This window comes from Pan troglodytes, chromosome 5 (assembly GCF_028858775.2).
Source record: "Pan troglodytes isolate AG18354 chromosome 5, NHGRI_mPanTro3-v2.0_pri, whole genome shotgun sequence".
Taxonomy (NCBI): Eukaryota; Metazoa; Chordata; class Mammalia; order Primates; family Hominidae; genus Pan; species Pan troglodytes.
This window is the reverse complement of record NC_072403.2, coordinates 143,077,981-143,096,275: the sequence shown is the minus strand read 5'-3', so window position 1 is coordinate 143,096,275 and position 18,295 is coordinate 143,077,981. Positions and strand designations below refer to the sequence as shown.

Sequence of the window (18,295 nt, the reverse complement as noted above, 5' to 3'; positions counted from 1 at the left end):
ACAATGGAAAATAATCTGGGTAGCAACTATTAAAATTTAGGCTACACAAGCATTTTGAGCCAGCAATTCCAATTCTAGGAAAATACGAAGAAATAAAAGCATCAGTATACGAAATTCTATGAAAAGATATTTATTAAAGCATTTCCTGAAGTTGCACAAACTGGAAACAACCTTCATCAATAAATAAATGGTTGATAAATAACCATATGACCACCATGAAGATAATAAAATTAATTAGAATTACACACACAGACATGAGAAGATGGCCATGATCCATTAAGCAAAAAGAGAGAACTTACATGGTTATTACATCTATAATATGATTCTCTGGAATATAAAAGAGAGAAAGAAAATAGATGATCTATATGTTTTTACTAACATGGAAAAATAGTATAGAATACTTTGGGATGTGGGTTGAAATTAAATAGAGTTAGAGGAGACCAGAGTTATAAATATAATACATATATATGGACAGAATTGTTAAAATGAGCATATATTACTTTTGAATAAAAAAATTAAAACATAAAATAAGCACAATAACAAATGCACTATACATTAACAATATAACATTGCTATGATTTCACAAGCATCAAATTAGAATGCACAAAGAGGAGGACAGAATCATTTGGCATACATGTGAAAAATTCATACTTTTTAAAGATCAAGGGTAAATAAATTTTCATGTGGTCTTTTTATCCAAAAACAGGTAGGGCTAATACTATTAAGCCAATTCTAAAGACAAGAAAACTGGAACATAGGAAAAACTCAGAATTTTATCAGATAAATTTAACAAAGATATTGAAATAATTAAAAAGAATCAAGCAGAAATTCTAGAGTTGAAAAATGCAGGCTGAGCACGGTGTCTCATGCCTGTAATCCCAACACTTTGGGAGGCTGAGGTGGGAGGATCACCTGAGGTCAGAAGTTCGAGACCAGCCTGGCCAACATGGTGAAACCTCGTCTCTATTAAAAATACAAAAATTAGCCAGGTGTGATGGCGTGCCTGTAATCCCAGCTATTCAGGAGGCAGAGGAAGGAAAATCGCTTAAACCCGGGAGGCGGAGGTTGTAGTGAGCCGAGATTGCACCATTGCACTCCTGCCTGAGTGACAGAGTGAGACTCCGTCTCAAAAAAAAAAAAAAAAAAAAGCAACTGACATGCTGAAGAATGCATTAGAATCTCTTAATAACAGGGCCAAACAGGCAGAAGAAAGAATTAGTGAGCTTGAGGACAGGCTATTTGAAAATACGCAGTCAGAGGAGACAAAAGAAAAAAGAATATAAAACAATGAAGCCCACCTACAAGACCTAGAAGATAGTCTCAAAGGGACAAATCTCAGAGTTATTGGCCTTAAAAAGAGGTAGAGAAAGCGGTAGGGGTAGAAAGTTTATTCAAAGGGATAATATCAGAGAATTTCCCAAACCTGGAGAAAGACGTCAATATTCAAGTACAAGAAGGTTATAGAACACCATGCAGACTTAATTCAAAGAAGACTACCTAAAGGCATTTAATAATCAAACGCCCAAAGGTCAAGAATAAAGAAAGGATCCTAAAAGCAGCAAGTAAAAAGAAGCAAATAACATACACTGGAGCTCCAATATGTCTGGCAGCAGACTTTTCAGAGGAAACTTTATAGGCCAGGAGAGAATATCATGACATATTTAAGATGCTGAAGGAAAAAAATCTTTTACCCTAGCATAGTATATCTGATAAAAATAGCCTTCAAACATGAAAGAGAAATAAAGACTTGCCCAGAGAAACAAAAGCTGAGGGATTTTACCAACACCAGACCTGTTCTATAAGAAATGCTAAAGAGAGTTTTTCAATCTGAAAATCTGAAAGAAAAGGACATTAATGAGCAATAAGAAATCATCTGAAGGTACAAAACTCACTAGAAATAATAGGCACAAAGAAAAATACGTACTATTGTAACACTGCAACGGTGGTGTATAGATTAGTCCTATCTTAGGAAGAAATATTAAACAATGAACCAATCAAAATAATAACTACCACAACTCTTCAAGACATAGTTCTATAAGACACAAAGAGAACAACAAAAAGTTAACAAGTGAGAAGACAAAGTTAAGGTGTAAAGTTTTTATTAGTTTTCTTTTGCTTGTTTGTTTATTCAATCAGGGTTAAGTTGTCATCACTTTAAAATAATGAGTTATAATATTTGCAATCCTCAGGGTAACCTCAAAGCAAAAAATATACAATTGATACACAAAAAATAAAAACTGAGAAATTAAGTTATACCACCAAAGAAAATCACCCTCACTAAAAAAAAGGCAAGAAGAAAGGAGGAAGAGAGGACCACAAAACGAACAGAAAACAAATAACAAATGGCAAGAATAAGTCCTTATCAACAATAACATTGAACATAAACAGACTAAACTCTCCAATAAAAAGACACAGAGTGGCTCAATGGATTTAAAAAGACAAGATTCAATAATCTGTTGCCTGCAAGAAACACACTTCACCTATAAAGATGCACACAGACTGGGAAAAAAAGGATAGAAAAAAGAAATCCCATGCCAATGGGAACCAAAACAGAGCATGAGTGCATATGATTCTATCAGAGAAAATACATTTCAAGACAAAAACTGTAAGAAGAGGCAAAGAAGGTCATTGTATAATGATTTAGGGATCAATTCAGCAACAGAAATAACCATTGTAAACATATTTACACCCAACATTGGAGTACCCAGATATACAAAGGAAATATTTTTAGAGCTAAAGGGAGAGACTCCAATACAATAATAGCTGCATACTTCCTGGATACTTCAACACCCCACTTTCAGCACTGGACATACCTTCCAGACAGAAATTCAAAAACAAAACCTCAGACTTAATCTGCACTATAGACCAAATGGACCTAATAGATATTTACAGAATGTTTCATCCAATGGCTGCAGAATACACATTCTTTTCCTCACATGAATCCTTCTCAAGAATAGACCATATGTTAGGTCACAAAAAAAGTCTTAAAACATTCAAAAAACTAAAATAATATCAAGCATCTTCTCTGCCCACAGTGGAAGAAAACTACAAGTCAATAATAAGAGGAATTTGGGGAACTATACAAATACATGGAAATTAAATAATATGCTCCTGAATAATCAATGGGTCAATTAAGAAATTAAGAAGAAAACTGAAAAAATTATTGAAACAAATGATGATAGAACTACAACATACCAACAAAATCCATGGGATAGAGCAAAAGCCATGCTAAGAGGGAATTTTATTGTTTTAAGTGCCTACATCAAAAAAAAGCAAAACTTTTAAATAGATAACCTAATGATGTATTCTAAAGAACTAGAAAAGCAAGAGCAAACCCAACCCAAAATTAGTAGAAGAGATAATAAATATCAGAGCAGAAATAAATGAAACTGAAACAAAATACAAAAAAATCAACAAAATGAAAAGCTGTTTTTTTGAAAAGATAAGCAAAATTGACAAACCTTTAGCCAGACTAAGAACAAAGATAGAAGAACCAAATATATAAAATAAGAGCTGATAAATGAGACATTACAACTGATGCCACAGAAATTCAAAGGATCATTAGTGGCTGCTACGAGTAACTATATGACAATAAATTGGAAAATCTAGGGGACACAAATAAATTCCCAGACACATACAATCTATGAAGATTGAACCATGAAGAAATCCAAAACCTGAACAGACCAATAACAAATGAGATAAACATCATAATAAAACATCTCCCAGCAATGAAAAGCTTGGGACCTGATGTCTTCACTGCTGAATTCTACCAAACATTTAAAGAACTAATACCAATCCTACTGAAACTACTCCAAAAAATAGAGGGGAGGGAATACTTCCAAACTCATTCTACAAGACCAGTATTACCCTGATATCAAAACCAGACAAAGACACATCAAAGAAAGAAAACTACAGGCCAATATCTATGATAAACATTGATGCAAAAATCACTGAATTCAACAATACACTAAAAAGATCATTTATCATGACCAAATGAGATTTATTTCAGGGATGCAAGGATGGTTCAATATATACAAATAAATCAATGTGATACATCATATCAACAGAATGAAGGACAAAAACCATATGATCATTTCAATTGATTCTGAAAAAGCATCTGATAACATTCAACATCCCTTCATAAAAAACTCAAAGAACTGTGTATAGAAGGAACATACTTCAACATAATAAAAGCTATATACAATAGATCCACATCTCGTATCATACTGAATAAGGAAAAACTGAAAGCCTTTCCTCTTAACATCTGGAACATAACAAGGATACCCACTTTCACCACCGTTATTCAACACAATAGAAGTCCTAGCTAGAGCAATCAGACAACAGAAGAAATAAAGGGCATTCAAACTGAAAAAGAAGAAGTCAAATTATCCTTGTTTGCAGATGATATGATCTTACATTTTTTAAAAACCCAAAGACTCCACCAAAAACTATTAGAACTGGTGAAAAAAATTCAGTAAAGTTGCAGAATATGAAATCAACATACAAAAATCAGTAGCATTTCTATATGACAATAGTGAACAACCTGAAAAAGGAATCCAAAAAGTAATCCTATTTACAACAGTCACAAACAAAATTAAACACCTAGGATTTAACCAAAGAAGCAAAAAATTTCTACAATGAAATCTATAAAACACTGATTAGATAAATTGAAGACAGCACCAAAAAAAATGTAAAGATATTCCATGTTCATGGATTGGAAGAATCAATGTTGTTAAAAAGTCCAAACTACCCAAAGCAATCTACAGATTCCATGCAATCCCTATCAAAATTCCAACGACATTCTTCACAGAAATAGAAAAAAAATCCTAAAATTCACATGGAATCACAAAAGACCCGGAACAGCCAAAATTATCCTGAGAGAACAAAGCTGGAGGAATCGTATTACTTAACTTCAAATTATACTACAGGGCTATAGTAACAAAAACAGCATGGCACTGGCATAAAAACAGACATATAGATCAATGGAGCAGAATAGAGAACCCAGAAACAAATCAATACATCTACAGTGAATTCATTTTCAACAAAGGTGCCAAGAGCATACAATGCAGAAAAGACAGCTTTTTCAATAAATGGGCTGGGAAAACTGGGTATCCACATGCAGAAGAATGAAACTAGACACCTATCTCTCACCACATACAAAAATCAAATCAAAATGGATTAAAGACTTAAATCTAGACCTCAAACTATGAAACTACTACAAGAAAACAGTGGAGAAACTCTCCAGGGCATTGGTCTGGGCAAAGATTTCTTGAGTTATATCTCACAAGCACAGGGAACCAAAGCAAAAATAAATAAATGAGATTACACCAAGCTTAAAAGCTTCTGGCTGGGCCTGGTGGCTCACATCTGCAATCCCAGCACTTTGGGAGGCTGAGGTGGGCAAACTGCTTGAGCTCAGGAGTTTGAGACCAGCCTGGGCAACATGGATAGACCCCGTCTCTACAAAAAGATATGAAAATTAGCCAGGCATGGTGGTGCGCACCTGTAGCCCCAGCTACTTGGGAGGCTAAGCTGGGTGACAGAGTTGATCAAGTCTCAAAAAAAAAAAAAAAAAAACACCACAAGGACCAGAGGACCAGGCAGGCTGAAAGGCCATGAAGCCAAGGAGACAGGCACTGTCCAAAGTGCTGGTGGAGCCCAGGTCCAGTACCAACACCCCAGTGAGCATTAGGTGCCAAACCACAGACAGCACACAAAGGGCCAAAACTGTTCCCACTGGCCTTGGACTGGTAGTAGCTGTCACTGATGACACACCTATCCCAAGGATGAATTCTGCATGGTCCTTTTCTTCTTCAAGTTGCTAGCTTCTGATTCAAAGTCTGCATCAGACCAAGATCATATTTTCCTTCCCTAGCAGCAAGGAAGTCTATGAAAGAATGTAACTAACACAAGAGATTGGTATAAAAAATTTAGATGCTGGGTAGCCAAAAAAAAAGAAAGACAAGTCCAGCATAAGCATGTTATGAAACAGTGAGAGTGTATTCCTAACAATTATCGTTGTAATTAACTTATCAACTTAGAGTTCATATAAATTACCAAAACTTCTCTTTTCTCAACTACCCTGTCATAACCCAACTTTGACCCTCTCTATTTTGGCATATTCACAACTGTTTTAAAAGAACCTCATGTTGAAATATTAGGCTGAATCATACAAAACTGTCACTTTTATGGGTCAAAAACAGTCAAATATTAGCGATGTCTTATGGTTTTACATATGTCACGATGGACTAACTTACTATGTTCCTAAGATTTGACTGATTAGAGCATAATTTCCAAGTCTTCAAATATTTGCAGAATTGTCCCATATAGGAGCTTCCAATAGCAATTTAGCAACATGTTTGTATCAACCCAGAAAACAAACAGCATAAAGGTGTGGAAGCACAAATTCATTTATTCAGTTACCTACTGAGCACTCCCTGTATGTGCCAAGCACAGTATCTGCTGAAGGCTGCACAAAAGAGACTCTAAAAGTTATTTTGGTCTCCTGGGAGGTTACAGTCTCATGGGACAGATTTCAGCACAAGAAGAAGAAGGACTTCCCAATCAACATCAAAAAATCAAATTTGAATTTTTGAATTTATCAAAAAATTTGATGGATATAAGAAATGGACTTTTGTTAACAGAAAATTAAAACAGTGGGCATTTGTACTGTTCTTTACTACCTAATGTTTATTTATTATCTTATTTGCTATAACAATCTTAAATCAACTGAGTCTAAAGAAAACATTTTTCTCTTTTTTTCCTTTTTTTTTTTTCAAGACAGAATCTCGCTCCGTCACCCAGGCTGTATTGCAATGGTACAATCTCAGCTCACTGCAACCTCCACCACCTCCCAAGTTAAAGCAATACTTGTGCCTCAGCCACTTGAGTAGCTGGGATTACAGGCACGCACCACCACGCCTGGCTAATTTTTGTATTTTTAGTAGTTATGGGGTTTTGTCATGTTGGCCAATCTGATCTTGCACTCCTGGCCTCAAGTGATCTGCCCGCCTTGGCTTCCCAACCAAAGTGCTGGGATTACAGTCATGAGCCACCGCGCCCAGCCAACACTTTTCAATTTATTGATTTCAGTTACCTCAGATTTTGACCCAACAGCTCTCATTATTCACTAGGTCTGAAGTATTTTATGATATTTATTCACAATACTGTTTTAAATAATATTTGTCACAAAGAACTTTTGATTTTTATTAATGTGCTTTTTCAATATAGTCCATAGGTACATAGAAGTGGGGAAAAAGAAAATGCCTTCTTTTTGAAAAGTACTTCTTAATACTGATTTTATATTCCTAACAGTAGTATAATCTATTGCTTAGGGTATTAGGTAATGGTTAGAGCAATATCATATTTGGGATGAGAAAAGTTTTTACTAATATGAAACCTACATGTCATTTTTCATCTGTGTTAACAACTTACACAGAAGTTGGAAGTCCTGGAAGAGAAGCTTATGAATAATTGAGATTGCTTAATTCCTCCCAGTACCACAGGCATTCCTTCAAGCACTAAACCGAAAATCACAAAACACATACATCAGATATCCTTCAAAAAGTCAGGTAAGGGTGCCTCCTAAATAATATAACTTATAACTGAAGATGAAAATTGTCTGAAGAACAACTACTTAAAAATATATTTACATACAAGGACACTTTGCTATATAAAAGAATACTGAAATAAACAATTTAATAGAGAAACAACACATTTGTAACCCTAACAATACAGCTTTATCTGTTTTTTAGGCTTTACATATTTTTTTCTATAGGAGATTTTCTTTAGGTGAACTCTTTAAAATATGTAGCAGCAATAAATTTACATAATAATCTTAAAATGCAAAGAAGTTGTTAAAAGTTGTCTCAAAGTAAACTGTAACAGATAATTTTAACAAAGTCATGTTTCTACTTATATACCCTTTTTGCAAGATAAATATTTACCCCTTCTTTCCAAGCTTTTGCTATTTTCTCCCTTTTTCTAATATTGTTAAAGATGTTTATACGATCACATGATCTCCAATTTGAGAATAATCAAAAAGAGGTTTATTAATAAGAATAGTCTAGAATGCTAAAAGGAATTAAGTTCATTATATTACTAAACTTATACAGATAATCCTCAAACTACAAAGGTTCAATTTATGATTGTTTGATTTTACAATTGTGCAAAAGCAACATGTGTTCAGTAGAAACTGTACTTGTAAATTTTGAATTTTGGTCTTTTCCCAGATAGCAATATGCAGTATGATATTCTCTCTCAATGCCAGAAAGCAGCAGCGAGCTGCTCCCAGCCAGTCACAGGATCACAAGGGTAACAACAAACACTCTATAGTGTGTTGTGTTGCCAGATGATTTTTTTGCCCAGCTATAGGTTAATGTTAAGTGTTGTGGGCACATTCAAGGTAGGCTAGACTAAGCTATATTTTCAGGTAGTTTAAATGTATTCAATTCATTTTCAAGTTACAATAGGTTTATTAGGATGTAACTGCACCATAAGTCAAGTATCTCTATATATTATTTCAGTATGTGGATGTCACAAAAATGGCATGTTCAATTTTTGATTTGGGGCTAGGCGAGGTGGCTCATGCCTATAATCCCAGTACTCTGGGAGGCCAAGGAGGGAGAATTGCCTGAGCCCAGGAATTTGAGACCAGCCTGGGCAACATGGTGAAACCCTGTCTCTACAAAAAAAAAAAAAAAAGAAGTACAAAAATCAGCCAGGTGTGATGGCCTATGCCTGTAGTCCCAGCTACTCAGGAGGATGAAATGGGAAGATCACCTAAGCCCAGGGAGGTCAAGGCTGCAGTGAGCTGTGATGACACCACTGTACTGTAGCCTGGGTGACAGAGTGATACACGGTCTTAAAAAACAAAACAACAACAACAACAAAACTAATGTGTAATTAAACAATAGCAAGCATGAGTATTTTCCATGTCTTCCAATTGCAAGATACTTTCTACTACTATTGTAAGTTATGCTAAAATTGTGTCACATATAATACGAAAAATCTCAATAAAATTTTAAAATCACTTTTTGTCACCTGAAACTTTAAAGAAATAAAAGCCATAAAGCTGTTTTTGTTGTTCCTATAATATTACTATTAACATTTAAAGCATTCCTGTATCCACATACTGCTTAAACAGTTCCATTTTAGACAGTCTTAGCAAGTCACTTGAACTATACGTTTCAATATAAAGGCTGACATAATGCTGAAACCAACTTCAATTTAAAAATTTTATAGTCCTCATCTTAAATAGATATTTCCAGTTGATTACTGTGTAAAACTGACAAGTAGAATTTTTAAGTGTCATTCTTAAAAGCACATCTTTAAAATACATCTTGATGCCAGAGGAATTCTACTCATTCTACCACAGTTGATAAAGAGAACCAGACTGAGCCTTCTAACTCCAACCCAGTTCTCCCATTATTTAGTTTGTGCTCCTAGACACATCACTTAACACTGACAGTAAAAGTGATGAGACCATAATAAATTGTCTCTCAGGTCCCTTCTTATCCTAACAACCAGCAAATCCAAGTGAACTGCCAGAGAGAGTTCTGGTACATCACCCTTAGGGGATTCTAGAACACCAGGACTGGGTTTAATTCTCATGCAAAGATTTAGACACAAATGTAAATGAGGGAAGAGAGACTACCTAAAGTTAAATGTTCTTTCAAGTAAACTTTTATGTGTACATCACACTTTTTTTTCATTGCTTTATGTATTAAAATATATTTATTGAATCTCTATTATGTGGCAGGAATTGAGGACACAAAGATGGAAGATTCCCTCAAAGACCTTTCAATTCTGGTTGGGAAAGTTTGATTTCTAAACAATTACACTAACTTGTTATAGTTTCTACAGTAGAGATATAGGGGATAAGAGGATAAAATGATCATTTCTACTTTGGAGAAAAAAGGCCTTTATTTTTAAAGTGACACTTGAAATAAGTCTCTATGAAAGGTCAGTGATACAATGTGAAAGGAAATTAAGAAAACAATTGCATCAACATTATAAATAAAATTATAAAATAATTAGGAATACAAAAATTTTAAAATACTTAGGAATAAACTTAACCAAGGAGGTGAAAGATGCATATTCTGAAAACTATGAAACATTGCTAAAAGAAATTAAAGAAAATACAAATAAATGAAAAGACATCCTGCCTGTTTTAATGAACCGAAGGACTACATATTGTTAAAATGCCAATACTGCTCAAAGCAATCTAATGATTTAATGTAACCCTATCAAAATCCCAATGGTATTTTCTGCAGAAATTTTAAAAAAATCCATCCTAAAATTCATATTGAACCTCAAGGATCTCTGAATAGTAAAACAATCTTGATAAAGAAGATCAAAGTTAGAGATTTTACACTTCTGATTTCAAAAGTTACTACAAATCTACAGTAATCAAGACAGTGTAATATATGCATAAAGACAAATATATAGGCTAATGAAATAGAATAGAAAGCTCAAAAATAAACCCTCACATATATGGTTGCTATGGTCTGAATGTTTGTGTCCCTCCAAAATTCTTACGTTGAGACCTAATCCCCAAGGTAAAGGTATTAAGAGGTGGGGCCTTTGGGAGCTGATTAGGTCACAAGAGGTCTGCCTTCATTAATGGGATTACTGTCCTTAAAAGAGATTTTGGGGTCCTAAATCACTTTTGTCTTTTGTCTTTGTCCCTTTTGCCCCTCCACCATGTGAGGATACAGTGTTCTCCCCTTCCACTAGGTGAGGATGCAGTAGCAAGGTGTCATCTGTGAAGCAGAGAGCCCTCTCCAAACACTAAATCTTCTGGTGACCTGATCTTGAACTTCCCGTTTCCAGAACTGTGATGAATAAATTTCTGTTGTTTATAAATTACCCAGTCCAGGAATTTTGTTATAACAGCAGGAAGGTCAAATGGTTTCAACAACTGTGCCAAGATCATTCAATGAGAAAAGACAGTTGTATTAAGCCATTTCTGCATTGCTATTTTAAAAAAAAATACCTGAGACTGGATAACTTATAAGAAAAGAGACTTTAATTAGCTCACAGTTCTGCAGGCTGTACAGGAAGCATAATGCCAGCATCTCCTTCTGGGGAGGCCTCAGGAAGCTTACAATCCATGGCAGAAGGCACGGGGGAGCGGGCATCTCACAGGGTGGGAGCAGGAATAAGAGAGAGAGGGGAAGGTCCCACACACTTTTAAATGACCAGATCTCACAAGAACTCACTCACTAGCATGAGGATGGTACCAAGAGGATGATGATCCAATCACCTCCCACAAGGCCCCACCTCCAACATTGGGGATTACATTTCAACATACAATTTGAGAAGGGATAACATACAAACTACATCAGCAGTCTTTCAACAAATGGTGCTAGGAAAACTGGATATCCACATGCAAAAAAATGAAGTTAGTCCCTTACACCTTACACCATATACAAAAATTAACTCGAAATGGATCAAAGATCTAAACATAAGAGTTAAAATTATAAGACTCTTAAGAAAAAACATAGAGGGAAAGGTTCAAGACATTAGATTTGGCAATGATTTCTTGAGTGTGACACCAAAGCACAGGCAACAAAAGTAAAAACAGATAAATTGGACTACATAAAAATTTAAAACTTTTGTGCATCATAGGATATAATAGAATGAAAAGGCCACCTATGGAGTGGGAGAAATATTTGCAAATCGTATATCTGATAAGAGATTAACATTCAGAATATAAAGAACTCCTTCAAATCAACAACAAAAGACAACTTGGTTTAAAAATGGGCAAAAGGCTTGAATAGGATTTCTCCGTAGAAGAAACACAAACGGCAAAAAGCACAGGAAAAGATGTTCAACATCACTAATCATCAAGGAATTGCAAATCAAAACCACAAATGAAATACCACCTCATACCCATTAGAATGGCCATTACTGGAGGGAGAGAAGCAAGGAAAATGGCACCTGTGGTGGTGAATGCAGTGAAGTTCCTTGGGAGCAGTACTACAAAGATGCCATGGAGCAGGGCCACAATTACAATGCCCACCTCTGTGCTGAGCACAGCATGTGCCTGCCTTTCTTGGCCTCACAGACTGGAGTAGCCCAGAACAATTGTTACAGCTGGATGAAGAAGTAACCAGGTTCTAGGATTGGCCTCTGGACAACTACTCGTACCCTGCCCAGCACTGGCGGAAAAAGCGGTGAGCCCACCCCTGTGAAGATCCACAATTTTTCTTCCCACCTATTAAGCCAGACACAGACTCCACCCTGAAGAAGGAGGGGCTGATCTCTCAGGACAGCAGCAGTTTAGAGGTTCTGTTGCACACTGACCCCCTGGAGAAGCGAGGTGCCCCAGATCCCCGAGTTGATGATGACAGCCTGGGCAAGTTTCCTGTGACAAACAGTCAAGCACGAAAGCGGATCCTAGAACCAGATGACTTCCTGGATGACCTCGATGATGAGTACTGTGAAGATGCTCCCAAGCATCAGGGAAAGGGGTAATCCAAGGGTAAAGGTGTGGCAGTGCCCATAAGGAGCTGGATGCTTCCAACCTGGAGGACCAGGATAAGCCCTATGCCTGTGACATTTGTGGAAAACGTTACAAGAACCGACCAGGCCTCAGTTACCACTATGCCCACTCTCACTTGGCTGAGGAGGGCGAGGACAAAGAAGACTCCCAACCACCCACTCCTGTTTCCCAGAGGTCTGAGGAACAGAAATCCAAAAAGGGTCCTGATGGATTGGCCTTGCCCAACAACTACTGTAACTTCTGCCTGGGGAACTCAAAGATTAACAAGAAGATGGGACAACCCGAGGAGCTGGTGTCCTGTTTCGACTGTGGCTGCTCAGGGCATCCATCTTGCCTCCATTTCACCCCCATGATGATAGGGCAGTGAAGACATACTGCTGGCAGTGCATCGAGCACAAATGTTGCGATATCTGCGGCACCTCTGAAGATGATGACCAGCTGGGCTTTTGTGATGACTGCGATCATGGCTACGAAATGTACTGTCTCACTCCGTCCATATCTGAGCCCCCTGAAGGAAGTTGGAGGTGCCACCTGTGTCTGGACCTGTTGAAGGAGAAAGCTTCCATCTACCAGAACCAGAACTCCTCTTGATATGGCCACCCCCCTGCTCCCCGACATATCTAAGGCTGTTTCTCTCCTCCACTTCATTTTTCATACCCACCTTTCCCTTCCTCCTCCTCTCCTTCACAAGTCCAGAGAACCTTGGGGTGGTTGTTCTAGCCTGCCTTTGGCAGCCACAAGCTGATGTGGCAGCTCTGGCCACCTCTGGCCCTAGGCCCTCAAGGAGAAAGGAGCAACACACTGCCCCAAGGCATACCTGTGGGCCCAGTTTCTCTCTGCTCTCCATGAAATGCATTCATTCTGCTTGCCTTGGGCCCAGGCCCTGGTCATCACAGGGTTCAAACAGTGTCCTCCTAGAAAGAGTGGGAGAGCAGCTCACTTCTCTCTCTGTTCTGCCTCCACTCTGGTCTCCAGAGTTTTCCCGTCCCCCAGAGGCGAGCCAGGCCAGAGCCTCTGCCCAAGGCAGCTGGTAGCAAGCAGCTGAGGCCACAGCCACAAGGAGCTTTCCATGCCCCTGTGTCACTTAGCCTCACCTCCTTCCTCCAGAGTGGCTCTCTGCGGCCCTCTGTTCCTGCTATGTAGGATTCTTTGCTGGAGTCAGGATGTTCTCGGTCACCCTCCTGGCTCTGCCCTGTCTCAGTCCACCCCACCCCAGGGGGAGCAGCAGCTTCACCTTGTGCTTCCCAGTGCTCTCCAGGCTCACTCTCATGGGCGGGCTCCAGTGACTAAAGCATTCCCCACCCTTGGAATGTCTCATCTTCTACCTCTCTTCTTATTCATTTTGGTTTTGTGGGGAGAGGGGAAGGGTCAGGGGGCCAGGCCAGCAGCTCAAGGGCCACAGGGAGATGGGTAATGTGCCTGTTTTTTTAACACAACAAAAAAGCCTACCTCCAAAATCCCCTTTTTGTTCTTCCTGGACCTGGGCATTCAGCCTCCTGCCCTGAACTGAATTGGGAGCCTTGCCACCTGCCCTGTGTATCCTGGCTCTCAGCTCATGGGGAAGCCACACAGACATCCCTTTCTTCCCCTGCATGCTCGCTAGCAGCTGGTAAGGTCTTCACACTCTGATTCCTCAAGTTTTCTGCTTAGTGGCACTGACATTAAGTAGTGGGGGGCCAGTGCATGCCAGCATACCCTGGAGTAGCCTAGCCCCTTGGCCGCAGGCAGGCCCTAACTCACTGTCACTTTGAAGTTGTCTTTTTTTTCCTTTCGTTAGTTCCTGTATTCTAAACATCAGTAAACATAAACGTTTTTACACAGAGCCCTCTGCTGGATGGTTTATCTCCTGCCTCTCTCTCCATTAAGAAGGCCATTTCATCCTAAGATTTCCATGACGGTGGTTTTTTTAAACATTTTGAAATACAGCTTTTTTTCCCCCAAAATTAAATTTTTTTTGTTGAACTCCAATATGTAAAGCGAATACAAAATTGGTTATTTTGCTAGTTTTAATTAGTTATATAAATTCAAGTTTACAACAATTCTTTGTTATAAAGAACGATGAAGCTGTTTTGATCAATATAAAATTTGGGTTAAAAAAAAAAGGGCCATTATCAAAAAAATAGAAAATAACAAGTGTTGGAGCCCTAGTACACTGCTGGTGGGAATGTAAAATAGTCCAGCTGCTATAGAAAACATTAAGACAGTTCCTCAAAAAATTAAAAATTAAACTACCATATGATTTAGCAATTCCACTTCTGGTTACATATCCAAAAGATCTGAACTCAAGGTCTTGAAGAGATATTTATACATCCATGTTCATAGCTGCATTATTCACAATAGCCAAGAGTCCATCAACAAACCCATCAACAGATAACAAGATAAGCAAAATGTGGTATGTACATATACCACGGAATATTATAAAGCATTAAAAAGGAATAAAGTTCTGACATGATACAGCATGGATGAACCTTAAGGACATTATGTTAAGTGAAATCAGCCAGTCACAAAAAGATAAATACTACATGATTTCACTTCTATGAGGCAGCTACACAGTCAAATTCATAGAGACAGAAAGTAGAATGGTGGTCACCAGAAGCCAGGGGAAGGAGGGAGTGAGGATTTGTTTTTCATGGGTATGGAGTTTCCATTTTGCAAGAATAAAAAGATTCCGTAGATTGGTTGCACAATAATGTGAATATACTTAACACTACTGAACTATGTGTTTAAAAAAAGTTAAGATGGTAAATTTCATATTATATGTATTTTACTATAGTTAAAAATTATTTTTTTTTTCAGACGGACTCTTGCTCTGTCACCCAGGCTGGAGTACATTGGTGCCATCTCAGCTCACTACAACCGCTGCCTCTTGGGTTCATGCGATTCCCCTGCCTCAGCCTCCTGAGCAGTTGAGATCACAGGTACCCACCACCATGCCTGGCTAATGTTTTTGTATTTTTAGTAGAGATGGAGTTTCACTATGTTGGCCAGGCTGGTTTCAAACTCCTAACCTCAAGTGATCTACCCGCCTCGGCCTTCCAAAGTGCTAGGATTACAGCATGTCCAGCCAAAACTCATTTTTTTTTAAATAAAAAAGATCAGTGGTTGTTGTTTGATCATGTGAAGAATGTGAAAGTTTCCATGGGATGGCAGCAGCGTCAGCTAAGGCATGAAGACATGACATGGCCCAGTGCCTCAGGGGACCTCTAAGTAGTTCAGCATATCTTAAACAATGGGTGCAGCATGGACAACACAAGAAATAAGGCTAAATACACAGGCAAGAATCAAGGAGCTGAGAATCTTAAATGACACAGCAAGAAGAATAGATTTTATCCTAGATCCAACAGTAAGTCAATAAATTCTTTTAAGCAGGGAGCATAAAAATGCTTAGTTTTGTGCTTTAGAAAAAGAGTCTGGAAGCAAAGCGGCAGACTGTAGACCAGGAGACTATTGCAGTAGCATGGGTGAAAGATGAACAGAGCTTGAACTGAGGCACAGCAATAGGAACAGAAAGTAGGGAACAAATGGGAGTGATATTTAAGACAGAAAATTTACAGCATTTGATGACTATGAATATCTAAAATGACTGATGATGGGGTTTAGGATGACACCTACATTTCTTGATGTTCCTGGTGGAAGAGTAGGGAGATTGACCATGATGGTAAATACAAAAAGTGAAACATGGGGCCAGGCGCGGTGGCTCACACCTGTAATCCCAGCACTTTGGGAGGCCGAGGCAGGCAGATCACCTGAGGTCAGGAGTTTGATACCAGCCTGGCCAACATGGTGAAACCCTGTCTCTACTAAAAATACAAAAATTAGCCAGGCATGGTGGCAGGCGCCTGTAATCCCAGCTACTCAGGAGGCTGAGGCAGGAGAATTGCTTGAACCCAGGAGGCTGAGACAGTGCCACTGCACTCCAGCCTAGGCAACAGAGTGAGACTCCATTTCAAAAAAAAGAGAAACATAGTTAAACAGAGAGTCAGGTTCAGAAATCTAAAAATATAAATGCTTAAAGAAAAAAGAGATAAGCTAATGAAGAAAGCTGAGAAGATACATTGAGAGAAAAACAAACAAACAAACAAACAAACAAAGTGGTGTCTCAGAAACCAAAAGGAGAATTTAAAGAAGGGAGTCCTCAGTTGTATGAATAAATCTAGAGCATTCGTTAGATTCAGCGATTACAAAGCTATCGGGGCCCATGATGTGGCATGCAGTGAAGTAGGCCATAGCCTACTGACCGCAGGAGGTTTGAGAAAAGGACAGTAATGAACTAAAGACAGATAATACAGGCAACTCTTTTAAAGATTCTGGATAGGAAAGGTACAATGAAGATTTTTAAATTTTAAAGATTCTAGGTAGGAAAGGTACAGAGAATACAGGCAACTCTTTTAAAGATTCTGAGTAGGAAAGGTACAATGAAGAAGCTAGCAGGAGATTCAAGATCAAGAGATTTTTCTGTAGCTAATTCTTAGGATTTTTTAACTTTGTTTTTTGTTTGTTTAGGGATAGGAAAGGTGTTATTGAGCAAGTAAAGTTGGGGGAAAGGAGGTAATAAAGACAAAGGGTTGAAAACACAGAAGCACAGAGAGGGAAGAAGTAACTGGTACAGCAAGATCCTGGTTGAGTCCAGCAGACCAAGAACACAGCTGAAGGGGTTAGTCTTAACTAGATAAAGGACACCTCTTTTCCCAAAACTGTATGAGAATTTAAAAGCCAAATGCAGTAGCAGATAGGTTCACCAAGCACAGGGACTTGAAGTGAGCAGATCCCAGCCTCAGTGCCATCTGCTGAGAGAGGGGTAGAAGGTTACAGTTGCTCCAAACAGGGGGCTGGGGCAGCAACAGTAGACATGAGAAAAACTGAGCTGAAGCAGTGGACCTGCCAAGCCAAGGCTCTGAGTGTGGAAAACATACATTTGCAGGAGAGCCAACCTACATGACTGTGTGATTTCTTCATTTTCTCATTCTTTTGATGAATACTTGTTAACAACTTATTTTTTATTTATTTATTTATTTATTTATTTATTTGAGACAGGGTCTTTTTCTGTCACCCAGGCTGGAGTATGGTGGCATATTCACAGCTCGCTGCAGCCTCGCCCTCCCAGACTCAAGCAATCCTTCCACCTCAGCCATCTAAGTAGCTGGAATCAAGGCATGCACCATCATGCCAAGGTAATTTTTTTCTATCTTTTGTAGAAACAAAGTCTCACTATGTTGCCTAGGCTGGTCTTAAACCGCTGAGCTCAAGCAATCCTCCCTCCTCAGGCCCCCAGAGTGCTGGGATTATGTGAGCCTTAACGCGTTTTATGTGTCACACATTATAGACAGTACTGGGTATACACTAGTGACAAAAACAGTCATGGTCCTGGCCCTCGTGGAGCCTAATCTAGCCACAAAGATAGTCAATCAAATAGACAATAACGGGCCAGGCACGGTGGCTCACGCCTGTAATCTCAGCACTTTGGGAGGCCCAGGCAGGCAGATCACTTGAGGTCAGGAGTTTGAGACCAGCCTGGCCAACATGGAGAAACTCCGTCTCTACTATAAACACAAAACTTAGCTGGGTGTGGTGGCAGGCGCCTGTAATCCCAGCTACTTGGGAGGCTGAGACAGGAGAATCACTTGAACCCAGGAGGCAGAAGTTGTGGTGAGCCAAGATTGTGCAACTGCACTCCAGCCTGGGCGACAGAGCGAGACTCCATCTCAAAACAAACAAACAAACAAAAACCGAATAGACAATAAGGTAATCACAACCTGTGATGAGACCTATGAGGGCATCCCACTGGGT

At 38.7% G+C, this 18,295-nt stretch overlaps 1 protein-coding gene and 1 pseudogene across 8 annotated transcripts in view; one reads left to right on the top strand and one right to left on the bottom strand.

Moving 5' to 3' along the window:
• AKAP7 (A-kinase anchoring protein 7) overlaps window positions 1-18,295 on the bottom strand; it is a 148,987-nt gene that overhangs the window by 86,114 nt on the left and 44,578 nt on the right. The window lies entirely within an intron of this gene.
• Window positions 11,937-13,200, top strand: LOC100614506 (zinc finger protein ubi-d4-like; annotated as a pseudogene).